The following is a 7463-nucleotide window of genomic DNA, read 5'->3' on the forward strand; positions in this document are numbered from 1 at the left end:
AAGCTGGTGATGGGTGGAGCCTGCAGGAAGGCACTGCGCATGAGACGTTCTACATTGTTATTCCAAATATATACTGCACGCAGAAGATATGTTTGTTGGCTGTATTCATATAACGACATGCATGTCTGGAAATATATGATAATGGAAGTTGATGTGCGTCATGCATGTTCGAGGGAAATGATTTCTGATATAGATTTTTATGTGTGCATTTTCAAGCATACCTATTGGTGTGGAAATTATCATTATTATTATTATTATTATTATTATTATCATTATTGAGCTTTAACAGAATCTAAGGCAATAAGACCATGTTACATGCCAATGCCGACACTCACACTGCCTGTGGCACAACTGTTAATTATGATACATCAGTAACCTAATTACCATAATATTTGAGGATTTACTGGAAACTCGTATAAATGAACCAGGTTTCGGCCTGAATTTGTTCGTTCGTATGAAGTTTACTGTGTCTGTTGAAGGGCTGCATTTATTGTTAGAACAATTGAGAAATTATATGTTGGATATTCACGAACTCAAGGAAGACGCAGGGTCTTGCTTGCGGTCATAGTCCACATGTGGCTCCTGTGGTGAGGCTGATCTGTTGTTTACAACTTGGTGTGAGGAACTAAGGTGCCTTGCGGTGACGCCTCGCTCCAAAACCTTTCCTCAACGCAGTTAGATAACATACCCCCCCCCCCCCCCCCCCCCCCGAGCGGAGTGAATGACCTTGGGCCCCTTGCGCAACCCTAGGATCGCCCCACGGCCCATCGTGGTCGCATTCCAAATTCACAGCTGGCGTAAGTGACCTCCTGCCTCGCGCATCTATAGGGTCTCCCCGTGGGACTTACAAACCGCTTGGCCGTGTCATGAACAAGTGTCATGTACATACAGCGAGAATTAAGAGAGGTAACCTGCATGAGAGGCTGAGGGATACGAATATGTCTGCCATGGAGAAAAGTTGAGCTGATCTTAGTTTTAGTTTCTAAGACGTAGAACTTTTTAAGCTTCTCCGTGGCTGTCTACATCAACAGTCTCATTACTCAGTGTATTTTATCCACTACCAATAATTGTGATACACCCAGCTGGAAAAGGGTTGCTCGTGTAATGCTTAAGTTTGATTACGTGGTGAATGAGGAATTTGAAAATGCAAAGATGAAACAAGACTTTTATAGGATATTAAAAAATCATAGAAACTACACAGCTTGACATTTCTACAGTTACATGAATTGAGAAATGGAGCTGAGCAGCCAAGAACCTGGGTATAATGGTGAACGGTTTTTGTAAAAATGTGGGTACCACTGGCCTCAAGTGCAGAGGTAAGGTTAAGAGAGAGGGAAGAATCGTTCAGTGGAAGATGTCAATGAACAAAGTAGCGTCAAGATGTGCTGTGGTGAAGAGACATGTTACTATTACTCCAGTCAGTCAGCATTTGTAGGGTAAAAGAGTGGGCGGAACAAATATAGCAGGATGAGAATGGAGAAACATAGAAACTTTGAAAAGACTATAGCGGCCATAGCAAAAGAACATCCAGGTCTTTTCCAGAAACTCAGTAATTTTTCAGTGAAAGAGCAGCTGATTAGGCTGCCCCCTCTACGTCCTTGTGTAGGTTGATGTAAGGGAATCTGAAGATCTAATTGAAAATTTTTAAATGGGATTTCCTAGTGGAACACACTATACCCCCATCACCAGTGAGATGGAATGGGGCGGAGGTCGTAGAAAGCATGGAAAAGTCGAGATAAGACATTAATAAAATACTGAAAGGGTCTTGACCCACACACGGAACATAGTCTTGATGAAGCTTCTCCACAAGTGCTGAAGATGTGTATACATACACTTCAGAAACCTCTTGAGTTACTATTCATGGTGCCCCTGGGGAGTGAAGGAATGTGCCAATGGAGTGGATATGAGCAAAGAATGCCATGCGTAACGATCCTCCACAGTTTCTACGAGAGAGCGAGCTCAGCACTGACGGAAAGAGATGACTGGGTAGATTGTTTGTAAGTGGCCGGCTGTAAAGCATTTGACATATGTTACGGTCAAGAATCTAATGCCATATTCGTCCACTTTAAGAATTAAAGATGGGGCACATGTGTTCTTTATGGATATCACTGACAGTCAAACCTTAAAAAGAGGGAGAGCCGGGAGTTTTCCATTTTTGATTTAGTTGCTAACCCCCACCTTGCTCCTTTCCCTAGCACTACCATTCATGTGACGTGACAAGGTTGTACGTTGGGAGATTCAAGTGCGAACGGTTGTCCACTCAGTACAGCCCTGGTCAGATCAAGGCCACTGTGAGGTCAGCACCACCAGGGAGGTTAAAGGTGTCCACTCCTGTTTGCAGCGAGTTGATTTGGAAATCTCCTCCCCATATCTTAGCTACGGCCTTGGGCAGGACTTGCAAAATATGTTACTCTCTCCACATCACTCAGATACTTTCCACAGGATATTTAATGACGACTGCAATTGCCTTGACACAGTTTTCAGATCCTTCAAGGGAAGGTTCATCTGAGTGTCTCGGGTCAACTCCTCGCCGGCAGCCAGTAATAAACAACTAGTAAGGACGACTTCCACTACAGAATGGGTCATGGTTATCCCGGTCGAGTCTGCCTATGTCTCATTCGGAGAGATTAAGACATATTCGTCTTAACCAAAGGTGGAATATATGTCTTACTAAAAGAAGATCTAAAACCTCTTTGTGACAACTATTCATGTACATATCGTTGAGTTACGTTTCCCTGTCACTTCCACATGGTATAGTCAACCAGTCTGGTGAGGGGACGTGTTCCCAGCTGACGTGGAGATGCCTCGGGCCTCTTCCTTCAGCACCATCTGACGCATCATGGCATTGGTAACAGTGTTGCTGCCCCCTTCAGGCTAGTAACAGGAAGCTAATACTGCCCCTTCCAGGCTATTAACAGGAGGCTCGTGCTGTCCCCTCCACGCTGAGTATCAAGAAGCTGGGAGATGTGAGAGACTACGCGTAATCCTTGGGAAAATCCAGCTGACAGACAACGCACAACAGGAAATGTGTAACACCTGGAAAGAACCGGATGAAATAGGAGACATCTTTGGGCAGGTTACCTTGGGTAACACTGCTGAACGGTATGGGTCGGTGAGGGTAAAGATTGTGGGTGAACAGACGCAATACCCACTATCTTCAAATCATTACATTGTAGATGAATTCCATGCTGGATTCGTATTAAAAGTCAGTCTTCGCCCACCACCCACCCCGCTGATGTTTTCCGATGACACGTACAAAATTAGATTCCTGCCTTTCATTTCTACGATTCTAGAACTTGAGTTCAGGCTAGTTTGAAGTAAAGGAGGTAGTGTGTTGAGTAGCATTAAAAAGAAATTGAAATTAAATTGTCTGCCGTGGATTGACTGACGACGTTACAGTAGAGGAGGGAGTGATGAATGACTTAGGTAAACATGTAACTTGATGTCAGTCAGTGTCATCAGAATTTCATTCGGAAGTTTACTGGAATAACAACTCATGACTTCCTCAATTACTGATGTCGTATGTCTTCCACAAGTGAATACTTGCAAGCGAGGATATGTCTGGCAGGGAGGTGCGAGAACACCTCTCTCTGTCACTGAGGCTGAACGTGGAAGGTTGTAGGTGAAGGTGAACTGGACCTGACACACGGCCTGTAGTAATGACAGTAAGATCTTTGACCCTCATTCTAACAAATGTTTTTTTTCTTTCTTTCTCAGGCACGAGTGTGACACTTGTTAACACCCGACCCGCCACAGTGACAGCCCTGCGTCAGGCTCCGCTAAGCTTTACTTGATACGATGACCACACAACATTGTTCAGCACTTCATGCAAATTTTCCTCAGGGACTATACCACAGTTCACCACAACTGACTTGGTGAATGACGCTATAGTTCACCATTATAAATTTAGTGAAGAACCCCATAGTAGGCTAACTGTCAACTTAGAAATATATGTTGTTATATAAAGATATCTCATCCACTTGAAGCCTTGATGTTGGCTAGGCTATATGACATTTAGGGCGTATGGCATCCACCACCAATAATCTGATACCAATGATAAATAAGTCCTGAGAAACTCCAAGCCATCTAACCTCTGCCTCAAGCGACAGAAACAACCCAGTAGCCCAGAGTTACCCAGGTTTATTATGTATGGTGTGAAGCATCCACACATGCATTGTTCATTGCCTCATATGGAGGTGAACTGACGTCCCCCCCCCCTCCCCTCTTAACCATTGGAGTGCCCTTCTTGATCACATCTTGCAATAAGGACAAATGCCTTGGGAGGTCTTCCGTAAAAGCAAGTGCTTTTCAACTGTGAAATATGACTCTCATAGCCACTGCCATTTGTTGCACTGAACAAGGTGCTCTCAAGTGCTGACACTGACGCACTGCGCTGGCTGCTGAATCTGTCCTCTAGGACGCCACCAAAGGCGATTCCATGCCTCGAAGTGCATCTGGCGATAGTGTGCTTATTCGCTGGGAAATATGTGCTGGCTGCCGCTCCCAACGTCCACCCGTGGTGGCCCCCGCCTATATCTAGGTATCTGTGGCTGTCCAGTATTGTGTTTTTCGCCGCCAACGCAACTGTCTCATTACAGAACTGATTGAAATCGCCATGTGAACGTAGTCGTCTATAGTAAGCCTTTATAGTTTCCACTGCATCTGTTGCGTCTTGGAAGGCAAGATTCTCCGTAAAGGGACAGAGTTTCTGCAGCAGCATACAAAAGGTGATTCGACAAGGTGCTGAATTGGTTCAGGTCATGTCGTAAACCACCAGCCTCTAAGCCATACTCATCACGTGTGGTTTGCTGTAGTTCTTGTAGAATTTCCAACGAAAGGCTGTAGTCCTTGACAATGGTATTTATAGCACCTGTTCTTACAGTCCACCGAGTCGGGCACAAAGGTTTCCTCTTCACCACAGAGTCTGGACTGCTTGCTTGTTGCATCACTGCTGTGAAAAGCGTTGATCTCGTGTGTATGTGTTGGGGGGAGGGGGGACACAAATTAAGTTTGTTACTTCCTTTACCATTTCCAGTACATATCTCAAGCACAAGAGCTTTCTGCCCGCATCTTGGAGGCATAAGTTTAACGAATGGACAAAGCAGTGAGTGAACAGCAGCTTGGACCCTCCTGCTTAAATCGTGTTGCATCTCCAGGTATTTTTCCTTGCATGTTGGCAGCACCATCGTATGCTTGCCCTGGGCACAATTGCAGAGGAAGGTGGCATCGTATCAGAATATCTTTGATAAATGCAAATAATGTTTCTGCCTTGGTATCAGGCACCCTAAACAAACCTACAGGGTCTTCGTGGGCCTCATAATTTGTCATCTACCCAGCCAATAGACAGGTTGAGTTGGTTACTGTTGATGACATCTGTGGCCTCATCTGCAATTATATAATACCATGCTAGCCCAGTTACTTCCTTCATCGGGCCTAAAAGAGTGTGCAACAGTGTCTGTCACCTGTATGGAAATCTGCTCAGTGAATGCATCATGGAAGGTAAAACGGTTACCTGTCATCCATCTCTTGATAATCTCATTGCTCGCGCTCTGTATCAGAAGCTGCGCCAGATATCCTTCTGTGTATGGTCTCGAAGAGGACGACTACCTTGGCGAGTGAGGACTCGCATCCCTGACCACTGAGCCCAAAAAGCCTCGCCAACGTTTCTGCTGGAGCTGTTCCAACTTGCGAATGCAACTGTACAGCAATCGTTGGTTTTTTGACAGGCAAAAGCCACTTGATGTTTTTGTCTGTGGTAATGGCATCCACCGTGAGCTTTGAATTTCTTAAGGCCTTTCTTCCGACTGCAAAATCCACTTCTGGTGAATGTCTGTTCATCTAGCTTGCTGAGGGAGATCGGCTCACGCTGTGTAGCGTCCACCTACAATATTCTGCCTCTGTCTTGGTGACCCAGCCAAGAGTATGACTTCTAGCACGACACTTGAAAGTTTGTCCCTTTGGAAGATAGTGTATCCAGTGTTGGCTTATCCTTAGTAAGCTGATGAACATTCTCAGCACTGGCAGTACAACGTAGTCCAGTACATGGATGGACTAGCTCAGCTGCTTCAATTGTAGTAGACATGCTGACGCTTTCCCGTTCTCAGGGACTTCATTAAGTGCTTCTGCTTCACGTGGAGAGATGGGCAAGTTGCATGAGTCGTACCCCATTTGTAAGGGCGAACTAATTCAATGTTCCTAACTGTATAATAAATCACAAAACCCCATACACTTCAAACCGATATGCTTCTTCTAACACCTCAGAAACATCCCTGTTCGTATTCTTCACTCTCGAGAACATCAAAAGCGAAATAGCCTGTCGCTTCGCCATAATTGATGTTGTCTCCCGCTTGAAAACTAATACGCTTTACGCATGCGCATTGTCGGTCGCGCACCAGCCGCGAACGTACGACGCAGCTGGCGGACTAGTAATGCCAAGTGTGGTGGCAGTGAGCTTGCCAGTGATCTGAGGGCAACGATGCAGCATACTGTAGTTCTATACAAGTAAGTCTTAACCAAATGGGGGCTGAGCCCCCCCCCCCTGCTTTTCAGAGGGGGGGGGGGGAGGTCAGCCGCCACTGCAAGGGTATGTGGTGTGGTAGTAACAAGTATATGAGAATATGGTGTGGTAGTAACAGGTATTTGTGTGAGAGAGATGAAGATGGTATGCTGAAACGGTTTGGATGATCGAAGAGAAGGTGAAGAGAGAAGTGGGGGTGATAAGGAGAAGAGATAGACTGTATTGGAGGTGGAAGGATAGGGTGAAAGATGCTTAGGCCTAACCATGCAAAAGGGTTTGCGGTGTGGGTCAAAGCGAATTGGAGCGATGTGATGTACAGGGGGCAACGTGCTGTCGATGGGCTGAACCAGGGCATATGAAGATGCCAGGGGAAACCACACGCAGGGTAGTGGGCTCTGGTTTCCGTGGATGGAAGCAAATGAGGCCATTTCTTCATACGTTAAGACGGCCAACAAGTATCTTACACACCTCACCTTCCTACCCAAAGAATTCCCTTCATGAGACCCCTGCCTCACACTTGAAGCTGGCCAGATCCACCGAGTTATAGAAGTTATAAAGCACTGTGTTATGTATGTGTGCGTTTGTACGCAGAAAGTGTAAGGCAATGGAGTAATAAGTGTTGGGTGTCTATAGTAGATGTATCATGGGCATGAATGAAGTTGGGATGCGTTTAAACGGTGATGTCCAGAGCGTTAGCGGGACAGATAGATAAATATACATTCAAGATTAATGAATAGCGAAGATTATTATATGACCACGATAAAATTAATGATAAAAATGCCAAAAAAAACTGATAAACTCATTAGAACGTGTAGAGATTGGGACTTAAAAATATAGTCTTCGTGACGTGAATATTTCCAATTAACACTCCTATGCAAGATCATATTATGAAACATTTTATATTCTTAAAGAGTCTTGGTGATGTACCCTTTGACTTTCTTGAATT

Source organism: Panulirus ornatus, chromosome 4 (genome assembly GCF_036320965.1).
Source record: "Panulirus ornatus isolate Po-2019 chromosome 4, ASM3632096v1, whole genome shotgun sequence".
Lineage (NCBI taxonomy): Eukaryota > Metazoa > Arthropoda > Malacostraca > Decapoda > Palinuridae > Panulirus > Panulirus ornatus.